The sequence below is a fragment of the Protopterus annectens genome, chromosome 1.part2 (assembly GCF_019279795.1).
Source record: "Protopterus annectens isolate FY-2018-M chromosome 1.part2, PAN1.0, whole genome shotgun sequence".
Taxonomy (NCBI): domain Eukaryota; kingdom Metazoa; phylum Chordata; order Ceratodontiformes; family Protopteridae; genus Protopterus; species Protopterus annectens.
In genome coordinates, this window is record NC_056727.1 from 502,304,084 (window position 1) to 502,326,993 (window position 22,910).

Genomic DNA, 22,910 nt, shown 5'->3' on the forward strand with positions numbered 1-22,910 from the left:
AGAGGCTTTCCTATCAAAAAAAAAAAAAAAAAACTTTAGCTTTAGTCTGTAGTGTACTGTGTTTTTTTTCTGTATTTTGATTGGTTAGTTATTGTATTTTTTGTTACAGGATGTCCAAAGAATCCAAAGTGTCTGGGTTCAAGAAGTGTGACTCATGTTGTCAGAAAATGTCTCTGACAGATGGACACACTTCTTGCGTCTATTGTTTAGGCCAGGGGTGTCCAACCTTTTCACGTGCAGGGGCCGCATTGAGTCAACCGAAATTGTCTTGGGGCCGCATGTAAAATATATCATATAGTTAACTGTATCGCTGTTGCGGGCGACCAAAGTCGACCCCCTGGCTGGTATTGTAGGTGAATTTGAACAACGAATAAATGTAATAAATGCATAATATTTGCCCTAAAATTCAATATCTCATTCTAATTCTTAAAATAACAGTTAACTCTAACATCTTAGTTTAACATCAAAGTTTATTTGTAAAAAAAAAAATTAACAGGTACGAACCCTTTAATTTGTATGAGATCATACTTGTGATTTTGCTGGTTTCTTAAAGATGTCCATGTCTTCCATCATGTCCTTAATGTCTATATGTTGTCCAAAGCGCACATGTATTCTTCTGTTTCTAGCTTTGGAATCGGTCCCTGAAATTATTCAAGACGTGCTACATCTGGTCAGGCTGGTCTGAAGATGAAAGAAGGTTCTTCAGTGGTATTCTCAAATTGAGCACCCCTTTGGAAAGGCACATTTCTAGCTTTGGAATCTGTCCCTGAAATATGGCGCTGGCGATATTTCTTGCTTTTGCACTGCTGTCTGGTTAGGCTGGTCTGAAGGTGAAAGAAGGTCCATGAGTGCACATTTCAGCTGATGACTTGTACAGATCACCCAGTGAGGCATAGCATCATCAGATGACACCTTTTTGTACTTCTTCCTTAGCTCACTATACGTCTCCAATTTCAGTTGTTTCCCAATGTTTGCTGAATATTTGAAAGGGGTCTTCCAGTGTTTACTTTTCACAAATTTCAACAAATAACTGACTTTATTATTAGTGGCAATGTTTATTCATGAAACCTTTTCACAAGGGTGCAGCCAGGCACAGACCTTTGCAGAATTCACACATATTGGTCGTAGGTCTTGTTACACTTAAAGTTTCCATGTCAGGAGGTTCAGGCTGTCAAGTCAAGATTGTTCTTTTGTGTAGTAAACAAACATGAGCATAACCTTTTTAATGTGAACACTGAGCCTGTCTTTTTGATACCAGTGTGTCTATATCTGTTTTGATAGAGGTAGTGGCGATGCGAAGAGTATTTTCAAGATGCTCATCTGAAATTTTCGTTCTGATTTTATTTTTTGTATATTTCATACAAGAAAAAAATTGCAAATGTGTAATGCATTCTAGAGAGAGTGTCGATGAACAGGCATGTTCAAAGTGACTGATGATCTTTTTCTCGGTACACATCTTTATAAAGTCAATAAAGGCACTTGGAATTTGAATTTCTTCTTGTTGTATATCTGACTGCAACATGCATGCATTCCAGTTGTATTTGCAGGCACATGTGTTGATGTCAACTGAGAAGTAGCAAGCAAATATACTGTTGTTGTTGTGTTTGTTTAAAATCTTGAAATCTACTCTCAAAGTCCTGTGATAAACTATTAAGTAATGTTGCATATTTTTCAGTATTTACATGGTTTTGCTCAGATAGTGTTTCAAAGTGAATGAAGTTATTGTTCTTAATCTGACAGTGCCATAATTTCAGTTTCACTTCAAATGCCGTCACTGTTTGAAACACACCATTTATTAGTAGATTTTTCACCTTGGAGGCGCAGGTTCAGGTCGTTTAAATAAGCACTGATATCTACTAAGAAGGCTAAATCAGCCATCCAGTTTGTATTTTCAAATTCAGGTACAGGCTTTCCTTTTCACTCCATAAAGGACTTAATTTAATTTCTTAAATCATAGAAACGTTTCAGCATTTTTCACTGCAGTAAAGTACATCGCTAGTTTCCAAAGCATTCAGAAACTCCTGAAACTGTCTGGATCTATTGTTTAATGGTGCTTGCAGTAACGTTGTCATAGCATTGTACCATTCGATAAGGTTGGTCAGGGCTGTTACGAAAAAATCCACTACCAATCATTAGCGGACCGGAGTTCCACTGTGGCGATCCCTAACCGTGAAAAGCCGAAAGACGCAAACAAATAACATTCATAACATTTTCCATTTTTAAAGTCGGTGCACACAAATTTTCTTGAGGTATAATGCAGTGGTACTTCATGAAACGCACATTACTGATCTGTTTTGCATCTTCTTCCATCAGTGTTAGTCCTTCCTTCTTTCCAACCATAGCTGGAGCACCGTCAGTTACTATGCCAGACAGGTTTTTGATGGTCAAGGAAAAGCTTGCCAGTGTTTCTTTTACTGCCTTGTACAGATCAGCAGACTTCGTTGTGTCTTTCAGTGGAACCAGACAGGCCAGTTCTTCAGTAATGCTGAAATCATTGTCAACACCACGAATAAATATGGCAAGTTGTGCTGTATCTGTAACATCAGTGCTGTCATCCAAAGCTGTGGAGTAAAACTTGAAAGTTGCACACCGACATTCCAAAGTATTTTCAATAGATTTGGCTATATCTTCCACACGCCTTGCGATTGTATGGTGTGATAAACTGATTTTAGAAAATTCTGATTTTTTTTTTTCAGGGCAAATTATGTCTGCTACACTTTCAAGGCATTCTTTAACAAATTCACCATCGGCAAATGGCTTGGATTTTTTCGCAATTAAATTTGCTACAACATAACTTGCCTTCAGTAAAGAATCCGGCTGAGTAGCTGATTTTCGAAACAGCTGTTGTTGAAATGTAAGACTTTTTTTTAATTCTGATATTTTCTGTCTACGGCACACTCCTTGCAATTCACTTAATTTGGGGTGCATTTGAATATAATGCTTTTTCAAACTAGTCCTTGAAAACTGATACCACTTCTCTGCATAGTAAGCAAAGCGCTTTATTGTTAGATTCAACAAAGAAGTACTCATCAGTCCATTTTTCCTGAAAAACTCTCCTTTCATCCGTTATTTTTCTTTTCATACTGGTTTTATTTTGACAGGTTGCAGAAGCCATGCTGAAAAGTAAAAAAGGAGTAACTATTAACTACTTTGTTCCTAGTTATATTTATAATTTTTAAAACAATGGCTAACAATTTACATTAAAAAATAAGGAAATAAAAATTAAAACTATCTAATGGTGTTGGAGGGAGCATTTTACATCCGCAACATAACACAAAAATATCCCTGGGGTGAATTTACAGTTACCCATCCAGTTGTCCAGATTGCATTTGAGGAGGGCCAATGAGGTACTTTGTTTCATTTGTAGTACTAATCCCATTAGTCTTCAAAACAGCCATTACGCATAAAGCACATTTACTGTGACTGTTGGTCTGTACTTTGTGACAGTAATACTGGGCGTTTTGAAAAGTTCTTCATATAATTCATGAAATTCAGATGGACTGCGATAGAGCTATGAACATGTATGGTTAGCATGTAATCAACAGTTTCTTACTGCTACAAGGATGGCAGCTTTCAATGACATAATCAGAGCTGTACCATCAAGTTAAACACGGTTTACTTTACATGCTACCCAAGAAAACTCATTCACTTGCAATGAAAAAAACTGGCACACACTGACACCGTCATAAATTCACTACAGTACTACCAATTCACACTGGGAAAACCACTCCAGCAGTCCAAGTAGGTAAAATGTCAACATTAGCAGTCCTACAGTACTACAATCCACAAAAATAAGCCAACAAATTTGCAATAAAGTAAAGAATTCACATCACTGACTTAATAAAACAATTCTGAATAAGAGGGTCTCACCCAAACCAATGACTGGTGCCAGAAACATGACCGCAAGCCGAATGTCAACAAATGCATCATCATCCCTTTTGGCCCAAAGTTTTGGGGAAAGCGGCTGTGAGACTGCCAGCCCAGCTAGATGTTATTTTGTACATAATTCTATGTAATTTTTGAATATTAATATGATTCGTATGCTTGTCTTACAAATGTAAGAAAACTATACGTATGTGTACATTAAACTATTGGTGCAGAAGTGTGTGTTAAACTGTATGTTCTGTACTGAGCTTCAAGAATGTAACCACAGTGTACCCTGCTGGAAAAGAGCAGAAATGTGTATAATAACTGTATACCTGTGTAGATGTGTGCTTTAATGGTAGAAGTTGGAACATATAGAGTTAATTTGCAAACGCTAAGAAAATAAGTGAATTGTTTTACGACTGTGTTTATCTCATCAAGAAGAGAGGATGTCTACACTACAGCCAGAAGTTCTTTCTATTGTCTGGAAACAGAAAAAAATTACAGGTTTCAAATGTAAAAGGGTTTAACTGTTTTAGGACTTCCAGTTCTAGGCAAATTTCTGAGAGATAAGTAACCTCTCTTAGGAACAGATTGGAATATAGCAAGATTAGTAGATGTTTTCTGTATTTGAGACTGTCCTGCAATGTTGTTTAAAATATTTCCTGCGATTCTGAACTCTGTCACTTTATTCATTGAGTTATTGAATATTGTCTTATTATTTTATTGTTTATTATTAAATATATTTAAGCATTTTAATTGTGGCTTTTTGTTTATTTAAGCTTTTACAGTACTTGACACTGTATACTCCACTCCAGTAGCCTTACTGTTAGTCACACTTGCCATTTGTATAATATTAACATCACACAGTAGGATTGGTCACCCTTTGGTGTGGGCCATATAGTAGCCGATAAGTAAGGATGGTTGATAGTGATTACTACCTTATAGTCTGGGCAGAAGGGGGCATAACTAGTGAACCTGTACCAGCTTTCCCCCAGGTGTGTCTGTGTGTTTGTATATAAATCAAATCTCAGTGTGTGTATATGGGGCGATGCACACAAATCGCAAACCACCCCTGATAGCTGTTGGAATGCTGGCACATCCGAGCTAACCCTCACTCCAGTAATGGGAAATACATTGGCCAATTTGATCAGATGGGACCTGATAATTGACAGACAATGGGGGCAAAGATAAGTAAAGAAAATATCGTACAAAATAAATACATTACTCACCATTGACATTCACCAATTAATTACAAAGGTAGTAATTAATCCCAAAACTTGAATATCGCCTTCCGTTAACAGTCTTCTTTTCAGCCTAATCAAGATATGTAGAATGATGTTGTGACGTCTTAGAAACCCCAAATTTCAACTGCATTCCACTTTGATATATAAATTATTATATTTAAACTTATGTCCACAATATGGAAAAAAGAAACTCTGAATCAACCTATAACCATCCCTTGAAGTGAAAATGAGGCTGTGTCACTTTCCCAGCCCTGATCTGTTTTATCTGCTAATAAAAGTGTCTCCTTTTATAACTCCATCCATGCTGAAATTAGAATAAACCTGTTTAAAAACTTTGGAAATGCTCTCCTTTCGCAATTAGCGGGTATTCCATACTATATAACTGCTTCAGTGACAGTAGCTAAGGCTAAGCAGTGCCCAGGCAGATGAAAAGAAATGCACTGTTGGCTAAAAAATAGTTAAGCATTTTTGTGCTGAATAAACATTATTTGAAGCTATTAACATCTCTGCTTTTTTACCTCTGTATATAGACAAAATGTATTAATTTCTTTAATTCACTGTTTTTATTATATTAAGGTTTCTATAATACCAGGCATAGATGCTCTCTGCACACTTTTAATGAGAAGTTTCTAAGTATCATTATAAGCATCTGTAATTTCGGCATTAAAGAAACCATTATGCCGCTAATCAAGCATTCACGGTTTCAGGAATGAGCTGGATCAATTTTAAAATCTGGCTTCAACCGAGGCCTTTCAGCTTCATATGATCAGTCAAATATATGCCCATGCTAAAAGATTTTGTCTTTCAAAAGTATTGCGCTTAAATATTTTTGTCATAATGCCTTGTTTTGTATGCAATTTGCACTCATGAGTAACACATGCTTACTTCTGTAATTGCAACAGGCAATTGTGAAATTCAGGAATGCTTCAAACACTTCAAGCACGGTTGCATTGAGATGTTCACAGACTAGCTTACATAGTCAGTTAACAGACAGACAGACAGATACCTATTGGAAAAGGCCACAATCAATAACATATTGACCTCTGTTTCATATTAGTTTGATGGACTTACTAGACTAGACATTTAAACACCCCTTTCTTTTGAGTCATTTTGCCTATAGACAGCACTGAGGAATAACCAATGGAACAGTATAACTGAAATATTGCTTAGCAATCTATTCCTCATCTAACAGACAACACATACTGCTTATGACTTATTTAAAAGGTTCTTTAAATATATAAGTTGAACAAGGGAGTAAGCAGGAAGAAACACTAGAAAATGTGACTGTATTTTCCTTTGACTAGCAAGAGAAGGAGGTATTAGTGAGACCTAACAATTTAAAAGCATTTAAAGAAGCACAATTACAGCAATCAGAGGTCAGTAATATGCAGTGGTTGTAATGAATTATTCAGACTGCGTACATTAACAAGTAATTTTACAAATTAGTCAGCATAGTTCAATATATTACAGTTTACAAAACTGGTTTGTTGAATACGTTAGGGGCCATCAAATAAAAATGACTGAATCAAATGTTAAGCCAAAGATATAGCTGTTAAGAAAAGGAATAATCTGTCAAGCAAAAAACTTTCTGCTCCCTCAAAGTTCACAAAATAGAGCATAACAACTACTTTCACCCAAAGCTCATAGGGTGATTCTAATAAAATAATCAGATGTGCTGTGCAGTTACAATGGCCTGTGTTTCCAGCCTGGTACGAGTTGCAAGATGCTGAAAATCTAGCCAAACAACCGACTTAACTACAAGCATAAACCAAAATAATTTTCATTTAAAAGTGTACAAAACTATGCAGCAAATCAACCACTGCAAAACATCCAGGACTGGTTTATTAAAAGTCTTCTGTAGATGCAGACATTTTATTCCACTCATGCATTCACTTTTTCATGTGCTTTGAAAAATACATATACAGTTGCATTTCACACAGTACAGTCCGGAACATCTCACTAGTAAACGTTAGTAATCCCTCCCTTTTAACTAATACCCATTTTACACTTCCATAAACAATTAAAAAAAAAAAAAAAAGAGGTCAGACACATCCAGCAAGACAAAATATGCAGAGCTGTTGTTGGGGGCTGCAACAATAATGAAAGCTGGTGCGACCAAATAAGCAACAGTACTTTATTTTTATATAGTGTAACAGCTGCACTAAAGAATACAAAAGATAATAACATTTTTAGTCAAGAAACTCGACAAACACAGTTCTACACTTTGAGTAAAGCGTCAAAGGAAAAAACAAAAACAAACAGGTTTCAGACCATCTCGCAACCTTGCAGGGAGGACACATTTAGGCAGACACATTCTTAAACCTGTTCTTTTTGTTTCTTATTTGTACGACTTTTGGTGTTTGACAAGAAATTTTTACCATTGGAGTGTATTAAAAAAGCGAGTGGAATCAGGAGACACACTTCAATTGATGGATCTGAGAATTGTCTGGTTCCAGCCAGAACAGCTTGGACTTTCCACAATCTTGTGGTTGCAAATTTGGGAAACTACGCAAGGGCTGAGGCATCTGTATTTTAATAATAACTGTAATATTAACACAAGAAGCAGCACCACCATCACAGACTTTGGTGGTAGCCTGGAGGGGATGGACCAGAAGTCATCCGGCGGCCAATGACCAAGATGCCAAAAAGTAGGGGTTCCAGAACAGATCCACCTAGAACACCACTAATGACAGGTCTGCTGTCGGAGGTGGTGGTGCATATTTTGACCATATTGGTCCTATTGGTGAGCTAGTTGTCCACTCATCTGACGAGACAGGGATTTACGCCAAGTTGATTTAGCTTTTTGATTATGTCTGAGTGAGGCATTGTGTCAAAGATCTTGGCCAAGTCGAGGTAAAGCTGTATGTACTGAATTTCCCTCATCCAGGGCCTTGGTGACAATCTCAAAGAAGTCAACCAGGTTCAACAGGCAAGATCTGCCCCTTATGAATCTGAAATGGGCGGGGTCAAGTGCTTGGAGATTGCTATGTCCTTGTTTACGTGATCCATAATCATACGCTCCATGGCTTTACAGATCAGACTTGTCAAGCTAATGGGGCAATAGTTTCTGGGGTCAGTAGTGAAATTAACAAAGCAGCCTCTACTAACTACAGAGCTAACTACAAAAAGCAGCTCATTATTAGATCTTAGCCGTAATCTGTTGAACTTACTGCCAGAATTGCCTCTAACATTGCACCATGGTTTGCCTGATAATGAAAACACCATTTCTGGAATTCTATCTACTTTTTTGTCTCTCTATTTCTCTGCCTTAATGCCAGCAACAAAGGAGGTTATTATTTCTTACATGTCAATGAGCAGAGAAAATGCTAGCTATATGACTGCAACTTTACTTTCCAGTGAAAAGTAAATCCAGCATATTACTTTGAAACTACATCTCTTTTCATATGTCCTCATGTGGTATGCTTTTAACTTGACCTTAATTTGGCTACTAGCTGTACTTTCTAATGAAGAAGAACAGAGGTATGATTTATTTATTTATTTAATATTTGTTTACCGGGAAAGTCCGACTGGGACAGGGCCCATTTTCAGTTGAGGCCCGGGCAACAATGCTCCAGATGCAGGTAGTAATAAGTTAGAAAGTTCAATTTCAGAAAGTACTTGGCTCCTCAAACACCAGAGTTGGAATCACAAAATGAAAGGGCATCATGGCAACTATTAACGTTCACTTCACAGGTGGGTCTGAGAAGATATCGCAACTTGGTTTGTGGCATAATATCCACTGCCATGGTTGTCACAGCATAAATAACACTATTCTTCTTGACTATCGCAAACACAAATAGAGTATAAAGATCACGCATAAAGTATAAAAATATATAGATGCTGATGTAACTGAGATCAGAAGTAGAGCAAGAGACTGAGTTGGTGACTTGCAAAGAGAATTATCTGTGATTTAAAGCATAGAATGCATTGAGTAGTTAAACTTGTGACTAGCCAGTTGAGTAGCTAAAGATGTGTAAAGTAAAAGGCAGAAAATTATAAGAAAAAAGTAAAGCCAAACACTTAGAAACACAGTGTAGAAGACTGCACATAGTAATCCAAGATGGTGCTGACCAGTAGTTGGCCTTATGCGTGCGCATTTTGTTCAGAGGTGTGAGAAAAGGCAACACAAAGTTTTTATAATCAGATTTACTGGCACTGTGGGAGGAGGTCTCAATTCTTCCAGAAGTACATTAATTCACAACACATTCTGAGTCTAATTAGGCAGATGAAAGCTGATGTTTGGGGAGATTGGTAGAAATGCATACACATACAAAACAGAAACCAATGAGACCCCACATTGTTAGAAAAGCTGATAATTCAGAGCAAACATGTTACTTTTAAACTTGGGAAATGCCAGATGTAATAGTGCATTTAAATCAACCAAATGAAATATTTGGAATCTCTGAATTTGCATGGTAGTATTCCACAGGCACTCTTCTTACTGAAACTACTTGATCGGGTTATGCTTGCTTGTGAATGCATACGAAGAGAGCAGAAATTGTGTGTGTATAATATATTTAAGTCAAATTGGTTTGGTTCAAATGGTATGATTAAAAAAAAAAGTGTACAGGCACAAACTTACTCTTGTTTGAGCAGGTGATGACTTCAGCATTAGTAACCTCATTCTGCTGGCCTGAAAAACACTAAGCTATGTTAATAAAAATGAGTTTAGTAATATTATATAAGGTGATTGAAATATTCCAGTGTAAATAGTCTGTAAGGATAGTATGAGTACTTCCACAAGCATTAAGTAAGCACATGCTAAGAAAAAAGCAATGGATTCTGACAAATCTGCCCCATTTTCACAGTGCAGTTTGGATATATACTGATCTGTTTGCTGGTGGTTGCTTGCCAGGTGAATGTCTGTGTACACAATTTCTTTCGAAACAGTCTTTGTGATACATGCACCTAAGAGTGCAGAGTAGCCATTGTGCTTATAGATTAAACTGAGCTTCTCCTGATAAATGCTGATGTCAAACTGAACTGTAAAGCTGTAGTATAGTTGAACATAACAGTTAACAGGAAATTAAATTCCGTGAGTTCACTTACTAGTCATTAAATTAGCTGATCAGTGGCCCGAAAAGACACCCCGGCCCAACCAGGTGAATTAATACTTTCATCTCCTTCGGAGCTGCACACCGCTTCAGCATGCATCTCAACTGTCACAAATTTTGAATTGCGTCATAATTTCAGTTTTTTTAAATAATGTACTACTACATACTTAGCTTACCTGTTAATGCAGTCAGGAGATGGTGTACTGTAATAAATGAAAAATCCCTCTCTGTTTCTTTGGCACGATCGTCAAATCCTCTTCCTTCAGCTCTTCTTTGCCGGAAATGCACAAATTCCTCTATCGGCGTGAAAAACTAATGGAAGGGTGCTTTTGGCGCATGCACACAACAGCATAAGGATGCGGGCATGAAAAAAAAAAACGGAAAAAAGTAAAATTTGAAGTTAAGGGTCACGGGCCGCATGGAAGAGCTCTGAGGGCCGTGGGTTGGACACTACTGGTTTAGGTGCTGTGCACCTGCAGGACTCTTGTTCTATCTGCCATGCATTTAGTCCAAGAGTTCTGCAGGAGCGTAAGAATAAGTTTATTCTTAGGGGCCTTTTAAAGCCCCAGGATTCACCGACCAAGACTTAGCCTGTGAAATCCCCTAAATCTACCAAATCGTTGGCTCCAAGTTTGGAGCCGTCTTTGGTTCAGACTCTTACCTGCTACTTCGGTTCTGCCTGTCTCCCCATCGGCTCCATGAGAAACTTCACGGAGCCACAAGAGGCTGAGGTCCCCTTCTCTGGAATCGATACATTCGGCTCCTCGGTCTCTCCTGCTGCAAAGTGAGCGCAGTCACAGATCTTCTCACTCCTCTCGATCCTCTAGGCTCTCGGAACACGACATGGAGAGAGTAGTCAGTAGGTTGCTAAAGTCGCAGGCACTTGCCAAGATGTTGTCCAGCCCTCCTCAACAGGTGTCTGCTCTGTCCACTTCTATCGATGTTCCTCCTCCGACTCCTTTGAGCTCTGAGCCGGAGTTCGTTGGGGTTCGAGTAGTGGAACCGTCGGCTCCGATAACTTTATCTCCAGTTCTGTCGTCAGCTCCGATTCCCTCAATGGTACCGTCCATCGAAGGATCTGGGCACCGGGGCTCCCTCGTCTGCTCCGAGGGGGCGAGTGTCATCGGACCCTTGTCCGAACCCGTTCTCCCCCTCAGAGCTTCGGCACAGGTGAGCTCGGTTCCTACATCGGCCTCGGAGCCGTCTCCCTTGGTGCGGAGAAAGATTCCAATTTCCTCGGAACCAGAGCTTTCTCTGCATCGTGGCAGGGACGCCTTCGATGTCATGAGGAGTGTGCTGGCCACTGAGTCAGCTCCACTATCGGCCCCATCGGCTCCGTCCCCTGTAGTGCCTGTGCCAACCTCTGCTCCTCCTCCAGACCCTAAGCGTGGGGAACCGGTACTCCAGGGCACCCCATTGGGTGTTTTCTCTTCTTCAGAGGCCTCCCCTGATGATTCAGAGGAGCCCCCTCGTAAGAAGTGCAAGAGGAAGTACATTGACTCACCTGAGTCTGTCACTTCTGATACAGACTTAGATGATTTGGAAGGGTCCCCTAGATCCCCCTCTGAAGATGTTTCCTTTTCGGACATCCTCGAAATGCTTAAGCAGAGGGGGAACTGGAATCCCCTAGCCCCTACCGAGGATGAGTCTGTATTCCTGGATGCGTTCAGTTCCCGACCTTCCACCTCCTGGGTTTCTCCGCCTTTTGATCCACTTATGTCTGTGGTGGCTCGAAAGGCTTGGTCAGACCCGGATACAGTGGAACCAATTCCTAGGAGACCTGGCAAGTTCATCACAGCACCCCATGATAAGCAGTTCCTTACCAAAGGTGTTCCTGTTGATGCCATGGTGTTAGCAGCAGCCACCAAAAAAGAGTTGGCAGAAACCTCTTAGTCTGTCCATCCTCCTAACAAGGAAAATAGGACCATGGACAGATACGGGAAGCAAATGTTTTCTTCAGCGACCTTTTCTATGAGGTCACTGAACTACTTATGCCATTTTACCCAGCTTCAGAGGGATCTCCTTAAAGAGCTCGGAAATACCCTTCAAGATCCATCAGCTGAGGGGGCTCAAGCTAAAGTGGCTTCCCTGCTGGCGACCCTTAATTCTGTAGTCAACTCCTCCATTAGGCTCATTTACTATGCAGCCGATTGTGCGAGTAGAGCCGCAGCCCTTAGGAGACTTGCATAGATGCGGCTGTGTAACTTTGCGGAACCCTTTAGAGCATCATTCACCAACACCCCCTTTGATGGTTCCTTTATTTTTGGACCACAGGTGGAAGACACTTTGACTAGGTGTGAGCAAAAAGGCAAGACCCTCTCTGCTATGGGAGTCCATTTTTCCACTCCTTCCAGACCATACCCCAAGGGTCAGAAGGGGTGGTAAAATGTGGTTCCGAAAATCCCAGAGAGCCTCGCCTGACACACGTAGCGATTTTTCCTCCAGGGGCAGAGGGGGAAACAACAACAATAGACACCTTCCTCGTGGCAGTGAGGGTCCACAGAACCAAGGGCAGCAGAGAATCCTTCTCTGAGAAGCCCTTTCAGTATCCCTGAAGGGTTGCCCGGCTGCCTGCCACTGGAGGCAGTCGGGGAAGACTTTCACTGTACCCAAAAGCCTGGCAAAATTTAACGCAAGACAAATGTGGTACGGTCAGTTATATCCGGAGGTTACAAAATTACCTTCTCTCAACCCCCCTTACCGTCGAGCAAATCCCTTCCAGATGTTCCACCTAATCTGAGGGACCAAGCAGTCATAGAAGTTTCAAGACTGCTAGAAAAAGAGTCATCCAGGAATTCCCGGCAGACCAACACGGATCCAGAACTTACTCAAGATTCTTTTTGGTACCAAAAAAGACAGGGGACTGGAGACAGATTCTGGATCTCAGCAGACTAAACAAGTCTGTTCAAAGAACAAAGATTCAGTTGGTCATGCTACAGTCCATTCTACCCTTTCTGGGTCAGGAGAATTGGATGTGTTCCATAGATCTTCAGGATGCTTACTACCACATCAAAATGGACAGGCACTCCAGGAGATTCCTTCGCTTCCGGCTGGGAGCCAGTCATTACCAGTTCAGAGCTCTGCCCTTTGGTCTCACCACAGCCCCCAGGGTGTTCACCAAATGTATGGCAGTGGTCACGGCTCACTTGAGACGTCGAGGATTCCAGGTGTTTCCATATCTAGATGACTGGCTTCTCACTGCTACTACCAGGCATTAACTTCTGCAAGCCAGGGACTACACTATCACAATCTGCTCCCAGCTAGGCATTACAATAAACTTCGAAAAATCTGCCTTGTTGCCCTGTCAATCTGTCACCTATATAGAGCAGACTTAGACACAAGGAACATGTCCGCAAGGCTACCGCCAGAAAGGGTGTCTACAATTCGCCAGCAAGTACAAATTCTAATGCAGAGCAAAAGGATCCAAGTCAGGTTCGTCCTTCAAACTCTGGGTTCCATGGCAGCGGCAATTCTTCTAATCCCACTGGCCTGCTTTCACATGAGGATCCTTCAGTGGCTTCTGTTCGCACAGTGGTCTTTCCAACAGCTGCCCATGTCTCACATGATTACAGAAGCATGCAAAAGGCACCTTTCCTGGTGGATGGTCTCCCCACTAGTGACTCAGGGCAAGACCCTTCATTCAGCCCCCTCCAGTTGCCACGGTGATCACAGATGCCTCCCTGATAGGGTGGGGGGGCATTATCAGGTCAGGACAGTCCAAGGCACTTGGCAGCCTCATGAGTACCACCTGCATATAAACGTCCTAGAAATGAAAGCCGTGCTCCTAGCATTGCAAGCTCTTCAAGACTCCCTCCCTTCTGGGACCATTGCAATTCAAATGGACAACATGTCAGTGGTCGGGTACTTCAACAAGCAGGGCGGAACCAGGTCCTACCCCCTATGTCAAGAAGCACTCGGACTCTGGCAGTGGGCGATATCCTCCCAACGATTTCTGATTGCGACTCACATCCCTGGGAGTTCCAACGTCATAGCGGACAGGCTCAGCAGAGCTATTCTCATGCCTCACGAGTGGTCTCTGAATCAGGTAGTTGCGGATCTGATCTTCCGCAAATGGGGACAGCCTTGCTGCAATCTTATTGCCACCCCTTTCAACAGCAAATGCAGCAACTACTTCTCCATTCATCCGCTTGCAGGTCACACACCCAGAGATGCTCTAGTCCACGATTGGCCTCAGGGACTTCTTTATGCCTTCCCTCCGTTTCCCCTGATACCGAAACTCATACAGAAAGCAATACCATTGGGTTGCAAAATGATCCTCATTGCCCCCTACTGGCCTCAACAGATATGGTTTCCGTTCCTGCACCATTACCTTCTCGATCAGCCCTAGACTCTGGATCCGTTTCCAGACCTACTGATTCATCATTCAGGCGGGCTGCATCAATCCCTCCAAACACTCCAGCTCTCAGTTTGGTTGCTCCACTTCCAACCTTAGCCAGGCTTCCCAGCATTTCCCCGGCCGTGCGTGAGATTATTGTCTCCTCACACAAGTCTACAACTAGAAAGACTTATGCTAGCAAATGGAAACATTTTTCTTGTTGGGCAGAGGCTAGGAACGTAGATTCTTTTTCAACCCCAGTCCACGAAATTTTGGAGTTCCTAGCACGACTTTTTAATTCTGGGTCCCTTTTTAATTCTGGGTCCGTTTCTGCTACAATCGGGGTTCAATTTGCGGCCATTTCTAACTTTCATGTTGGGTTGTCTAATTCAAACATGGTCTCATAAGCTCTCTAAAGCCTTTTTAAGAGGGACTACTCTCCTTAGATCTCCAGCGAGAGATTCCCCCTCCTCCTTGGGACCTTAATTTGGTACTAACCTCCTTAATTATGCCCCCCTTTGAACCTGCAGCATCCTGCTCCATTAAGTTTCCATCTTGGAAAACACTTTTTCTGGTAGCTATTATTTCAGCCAGACGCGTCTCTGAACTTCAGGCACTATGTGTTCGTCCTCCATACTTGGTTTTTCATAAGGACAGGGTTGCTCTGAGGACTAATCTCTCGTTCCTTCCGAAAGTCTGCTCAGAAAACAGTTTAAACCAATCTACAGACCTTCCTGTGTTTTTCCCTAACCACACCAACAAGGCAGAATACAAATTATACCAATTGGACGTTCATAGGCAATTGCGTTTTTACTTGCATAGGACTAAGGGTATAAGGAAGTCGGACCAACTATTCCTTTCGTACGCTCTAGGCAAACAGTCTCCCAGTTTCCAAAGTGACCTTATCCAGGTGGTTGTCTCACATTATTACTTTCATTTATCAATTGAGAAACAGAGTTGCCTATCAAACCAAAAGGTCATTCTACTAGGGCTTTGGCCACCTCTGTAGCCTTCCAGTCTAGGTTGGCCATGGATTCGATCTGTGCAGCTGCTACGTGGGCAAATCCTCATACCTTTATTTCTTATTACAAGCTAGATATGGGCTTCAGGAGCAGAGCTGACTTTGGTTCCACTGTTCTGAAGAGTCTGTTCCAATGAGCCGCCCAGGATTGTAGGTGCTAGGACGCTGTCCCAACCAGCAAGAATGAAGGCGAGATAGACAACTTAACATAAAGAAGTTATGCACCTACCATAACGTTCCATGTTAGTTGTCTTCATCTCGACTTCTTTCTTGTGTCCCACCCTCCGTCCCCCTGTCCTATTGGATCGAGAGGAGTTTTGGTTTCACTGGCTGAGTGTTCTCTGGTTTGTTTCCTCTACTGACTTAGAGAGTATGACAGGTATGCTCAACCTGTTTGTTTGGACAGGTTGATTCTCTGGCTATGTCTGGGGTTAGCTATTACAAACGAGATCTGGGTAGCTAGTGCTAGGCATCATGGGATAAGGGGTAGCCTCGAGCCAGTAAATGGCTCTCAAGCTATAGAAGATGGCCGAGTCGGAGCCAAGGATCGGCTCAGATCCCAACCAGCAAGAAAGAAGGCGAGATGAAGACAATTAACATGGAATGTTATGGTAAGTACATAACTTATTTTTCCCAGCCACCTCTTTCCTGCTTCTTACATCTCCAACATTTGCTATCCACCTGAGGAACAATTCTTTGGAGTCTGCTTGGGGTATAAAAATACCTATGTAAACACTTCCAGGCAAAGATACTAAATCTTCTAGGCTTTGTTGCGTATTTGGGAGATACACATGTATCCCCCCAATTGTCTTTGTGAATTGCTTATCCAATCTTTTCCCAATCCCTTCTAAGTTCCTCTGATTGATTCTTATAGTTATCATGCAATATTTTATATGTTGTACTAATTATTCCATTTTTAACAGCAGCTTCTACCAGTGCTGGTCTTTCATTTAAGAGCCCCTATTTCTTTCTGTTTGTCTATACTCTGATAGCAGTCCTTGATAAGTGAAGGCAGTCTCTAACCTGCAGTCTAAATAAATTCTTGGCCTCTTACCATTCTATTTCCTTTCCTTTTCTAGTTATTTGCTCCCAATACCTTGGCTCCCTGGCCAGATGTTCATCGTGCATACAGCTGCAGTCATAACAGATGGGTTATCCTGCCGTCAGGCGGTCCCTCGGTCGGCCGAATTCCAAAGTCTAGGTCCGGCGTCGGTTGTCGTCGCTTCTTCCCTGACGTCAGTGTGGCAGGGGTATAAAAGAACCAGCCGACGCCATTTTCTTCAGTCTTTCTTGCCGCACGGTGCCCGAAGCAGAAGCAATTCGCAAGTGCCGGTCGGCCAGCTCCTGAGATTTACGAAAATGTTCAGCCGAAGTCTTCTTGAAAGCTAAGTACCCCGTTGGGGAAACTTTTCTTGCCTCAGACCGATGTCAGACAAAGTTAATAATTGCATTTCTTGTGGGAAGCAAATACCGCATAAGGATTTCCATTCCTTCTGCATTCTTTGCTTAGGCCCAGACCCCGACGTCTCGGCCTGTCGTTTTTGTGCTAGATTCAACAAACGCACTATTAAGCGTCGGGCGGAGTTCGCCCAACACTATTTTGGTAAAAAATTTTATTACATTATGTCGTCTGATACTCCGACTCCAGTTTTGAGTAAAAGACGCAAAGATAAGGAGTGACATACGAGGTCCGTGACTTCTACCGACACCACGCTAAAGCCGGCTACAGGTGCTCCGGATCTCAGCGAGGCGCCTACTCGCTTTAGCGGTGTCTTCAGTGCCCGAGGTCGCAGGCTCCTCGGCCCTCACTCCGACTACAGATACCGATGCCACTCTTGGCGGGGAACTCAGAATTTAGACAGACCAGCCACCTCTCAAGGTGTCTTCAGGCCTTCCTCTTTTTCCATTAAGGCTTTCACAAAATCCAAAGCAGCCATGAAAACTAAAAGACAGGCTCCACAGAGCCCCTCTCTAGGCCCCATGCCTAAAAAACACATGCTCAAAATGGCAGAGGATTTGATTACTCTTATCAGGGGTTCTCAACCACCCTCGGACAAAAGGCCCAGACTGGAGGAAGACTACCCTTTCTCAGACCAAGCCTCTATTACCTCGGAACATTCTGAGGACCAGGAATATTCATATTCCCCTTTTGAAGATTCTGATGCTGAGGAGTCCATTCCCTCGGTCTCCCCCCCCCCCCCTGAGGACTACTCTTTTGGGGAAACCTTACATACCTTGAGGGAACACTTTCACTGGGAAGGCCAAGATTACTCAGATTCCAAGAAAAGGCTCAGGGATTTTCTCTTGCTTCCTCAGCACAGGCCTCTGGCTATCCCTCCTGTTTTGGATATATTAGATGATGTGTACACAGAAGCCAGCCTCAACCCAGATTCTTTACCTCCAGCTCCTGTTAAACCTGACAGGTATTACCGGGTTCCTGATTCACACCAATTCCTATACAAAGGCCATGCTGCTGACCCAGAAACTATTTTACAGGGTCCCAAGGGAATTAAGGCCTCTACTGCCAAAAACCCATTACCTTCAGAGAGGGATTTGAGAGCTTTAGAAAGGTGGGGGAAAAAGGTATACACCTCGGCCACTTTAACCATGAGGGCATTAAACTGTCAGTCCCATATGTTAAAGTATCAACAGTTTTTGTTATCTCAGTTGAAAAGCAAAATGACGCAGCCTGAACAACCAGATTTAAAGGAGTTACAGGATTTGTTGCGTAGTGCAGAGCAAGTGGGTAAACATACCTTGCAATGTAGTTTTGATGCTTTAGAGGCCTCATGTAGAGCTGCTGTTACAGGGTCTGTCATACGTAGACATGCTTGGCTCAAAGAGCAAACCTTACCAGATCATGTCAAAGCTAAATTACTAGATGCACCTCTTCAAAAAGATGTATTGTTTGGTGTTAAAGCTGAGGAGGTACTAAAGAAAATGGAGGAAAAGGCAAGATCAATGCAAACAGTGAAAGATTTCCTACAGGTACAGCCTCCACGTTTCAGCAGAAACTGGCCTTCAAAAAATTGGTCTTTTCCAGCCACGGACAGACCTCAAAGAGGTAGATACAGGCGCCCGAGGGGTAGAGGGCAATCTCAAGGATCATTTAGAGCCAGACAATGGCAAGCTCCTGCACCAAGAAGTGGAGAAGATAGATCACAGCCATTCAGAAAGCAGACACAATGACTTTCCCCTTTGCATGCCAAGCAAAGCTTTAATGGCAGCACCTTTAGGCGGTAAACTGGCATTATTTTCAAAAAATTGGCATATTGTCACAAAAGACAAATGGATCCTGGACATTATAGACAGAGGCTACAGATTCCACTTTCACACCCTTCCAAAAATGAAAGGCATGCCAAACCTGCCACAAAATCTAAGGGCAGAGGCACAAAAACAAATTTCAGCTCTCATGGACATGAAAGCTATTCAGGAGGTACCTGCAAAAGAACAAGGTCAAGGTTTTTATTCCAGACTATTCCTGGTACCAAGGAAGGACAAAGATTGGAGACCTATTTTGGACCTATCCATCCTAAACACATATTTAATCATACCAAAATTCAAGATGCTCACATTACAGCAGCTTCTTCCCATGCTGGGCAAGGAGTCTTGGCTGGTAACATTGGACCTCAAGGAGGCATATCTGCATGTCCCTATCAGACAAGATTGCAGAAGATACCTCAGATTTCTTGCAGGTTCAACCCATTATCAATTCTCTGCATTGCCCTTTGGCTTATCTACTGCACCCAGAGTGTTTACGAAATGCCTGGCATCAGTAATTGCCTTCTGCAGACTTCAAGGGATACAAATATACCTATATCTGGACGACTGCCTGATCCAAGCGGACAGCAAGCACATACTTCTGAAACACCTGGTCTTTGTAATAAAACTGTTGAACTTTCTGGGATACACAGTCAACAAAAAGAAATCAAAACTAATACCCTCTCAAGCAATAATTTTCCTGGGTGCCAGCTTGAATACAAATACCCAGATGGCCTACCTCACGCCAGAGAAGCAAGGGCAACTATCTCAATACTTCAGCAAAATGGCAACCTTCACCAGGCTGACTGCAAGGAAAGTCCTGCAGGCTCTGGGATTCATGGCATCTTGCATCCTACTGATCCCATGTGCAAAGCTGCATATGAGGAAACTTCAGTGGTACCTAAAAAACTTAGTCTCAACATAGCCACAGTTTGGAAACAATTATACCACTCATTCCATGTCTTCAAAAGGAATTTCTGTGGTGGGCTCAAGCATGCCAAAGAAACATAGGTCTCCCCTTCTGCATGCCTCAAGCAAATCAAATGATTACAACAGACGCCACGGAATACGCCTGGGGGGCGCACATGACAGATCAATGCATTCAGGGCAAATGGTCCCAAAAAGAGAAGCACCTACACATCAATCAAAAGGAAATGCTAGCAGTACAAAATGCTATTATGGCCTTCAAAGACCTACTGCATCCAGGCCAGCTATTGATATGGACAGACAACACCACAGTGATGTGGTACATAAATAAACAGGGAGGAACTCATTCATACACCCTGGGCAGACTAGCCATGTCCCTTTGGAACACGGCTCTGGAACTGCAAATCCAACTTCAAGCACAATTCCTGCCAGGGAAGGAGAACACGCTGGCAGACAACCTAAGCAGAAATATGACAGATCCACACGAATGCAAGTTGCATCCTCAAGTTTTCGCAAAGATAATTCAGGTATGGGGACGGCCAGACATAGACCTCTTTGCTATCCAGAAAAATTACCAACTGAAAAAATTTTGCTCAAGGACCTATCATCCACAGTCCTGGAAAGTGGACGCACTTTCTTTCATTTTGACAACAATGACTGTCTATGCCTTTCCACCTCTTCCTCTGCTGCCCAAAGTTCTATTAAAAGCCAGAGCAGAGAGGCCAAATATGATTCTCTTGCTCCAGACTGGCCAAGACAACACTGGTATCCACTCCCGAAGAGCCTAACGCATTCCCCGCCATGGATCCTGCCTCTAGTTCCTCTTCTGTTGACCCAACACAACTTCAAAACCCTTCACAGTCAGCTAAAAACCCTCAATCTAGCCGCATGGAGGATTCCTTGATTTCCCAACAGACCCTCCTCTCCAAGGAGGTGCAGGATGTCATTTTGGAGGCCAGAAGACCTTCAACTAGAAAAGCCTACTCTGCCAAATGGAAACGGTTTTGTGCCTGGAATCAGAAAAAGGGCCAGAATCCTTGGGTTCTAAATTTACCTCAAATATTACAGTACCTAGCTGAGATGTTAAACAGTGGACTTTCCTTCTCCTCCATCAAGATCCATGCTTCAGCCATTTCTGCACAATACAACACTGATCCTCCTTTATTCTCTCATCCTCTCTTAAGACAGTTCCTCAGAGGGGCTAAGCATATAAAACCCCCAAGGAAACCACCAGTACCTGCTTGGGACCTCAACTTAATTTTAGAAAAACTAACTCTGCCTCCATTTGAGCCAGCTGCCTCAACAGAACTACAATATTTGTCATGTAAAACAGCTTTCCTTCTGGCTATCACTTCACGCAGGGTTTCGGAACTACAAGCCCTCATGGCGGTGCAACCTTTCATCATTTTCCATCAGGACAGAGTTTCCTTATGAACCAACCCTTCCTTTATACCAAAGGTAGTATCCAGTGTAGCCTTGAATCAGACTATACACTTACCTACCTTTTATCCTAACCCACAAAACAAAGGGGAAAGACTACTACATTCCTTGGACATTCACAGACAACTTTGTTATTATTTGGACAGGACAAAGCCATTCAGAAAATCAGAGCAACTCTTTGTGTCCTATGCTACAGGTGCTCAAGGCAAGGCTATTTCCAAACAGACAATCTCAAAATGGATAGCCCACTGCATACGCTTTTGTTACTCATTTCTTGGAAAACCTGTACCTACAAACATCATATCTCACTCCACAAGGGCCACAGCTACCTCTGCAGCTTTCCTCAGGGGGGTTCCTACCAAGGACATTTTGGAAGCAGCCACTTGGAGTTCTGTGCACACTTTCTCCAAGCACAATCACCTTCCACTATACTCTAAATCTAGAGCGGGCTTTGCCACAGCAGTCTTGCAGGGCATCCTTGCTCCTCCTAGTTCCACTTAGTGCCTGCCACCCTATTTTAGCTTTGGGATTCTTCCCATCTGTTATGACTGCAGCTGTATGCACGATGAACATAGTACAGTTTTGTACCTACCATAAATGTAGATGTTCGAGTGCTAATACAGCTGCAGTCCAGGTTTCCCTCCCTCCATCCCCTCTTGGGACAGGCCTTATGACAAACACCTTTTCATACAACCTGATTGGGGTGTTCTTTATGGTGTATTTGCTTGCAAACTACTGTTTTTTATTATATTACATTGCATTATTACATGAGTTTATGCTTTGCCTTCCTTCTGGGGGCACCTGACATCTGGGGCAAGAAAAACTGAAGAAAATGGCGTCGGCTGGTTCTTTTATACCCCTGCCGCACTGACGTCAGGGAAGAAGCGATGACAAATGACGCCGGACCTAGACTTTGGAATTCGGCCGACCGAGGGACCGCCTGACGGCAGGATAACCCATCTGTTATGACTGCAGCTGTATTAGCACTCGAACATCTACATTTATGGTAGGTACAAAACTGTACTTTTTCTCCAATAACTTCCAGCCCCCTCTTGACTATTGTCTGTATCCCTAACCACAGTCCATCCCTGTTGGCAGAATCTGTCTTCTCCATTCTAATGCTGCTTTAGTTCTTAGAATTCTCCCTGCTATTTTATGAATATAATACTTTGTATGATTTTTTTGTTGTTCTCCTTCGCAGTCTGCATCCAAAATCCCAATCTCTCCTTATTTATTGAGCTTTGCCCCCTGTATCATCATTCCTTTCCACTTTGAATTATAAGTTTCTGCTTGTGCTATGTTTAAGAGCCTTAGCTGTGTTGCTCTAAAATACCACCTCAAATCGGGTAATCCTAATCCCCTAGTTCTTTTGGAAGAATCTGTTTATCTCACTTGGCCCTTAGTGTCTTCACTTCTCAGATAAAATTCTTCAACTATTTTTTAATTGCTATCCACAGCTTCACCTCTGGTTGATAAAATGCCTAACCTGTGTATAATACTAAATGGACTAAAGACGTTTTAGTTGCTTGTATCTTAGTAACCATATGTATATAACAAACCTCCCATTTTCTCAATGTTTATATCATCTTCTGTTTAGTCTCTTCCCACATATCCTTAGCTGCCACAACAGTCATTTCTAACCTGTACTGCTAAATACTTCATTTTATCATGTCCCCATAAATATGGATATTGTTGGACCAATTCATGTGTGGGTACATCATTTACCATTATTGCCTTTGTTTTAGCTTCATTCATTTTGT

The 22,910-nt window shown here is 42.2% G+C and overlaps 1 protein-coding gene across 2 annotated transcripts in view; it reads left to right on the top strand.

The window, feature by feature from the left end:
* BUB1 (BUB1 mitotic checkpoint serine/threonine kinase) overlaps nt 1-22,910 on the top strand; it is a 2,040,509-nt gene that overhangs the window by 1,890,806 nt on the left and 126,793 nt on the right. The gene's annotated exons all lie outside the window — the stretch shown is intronic.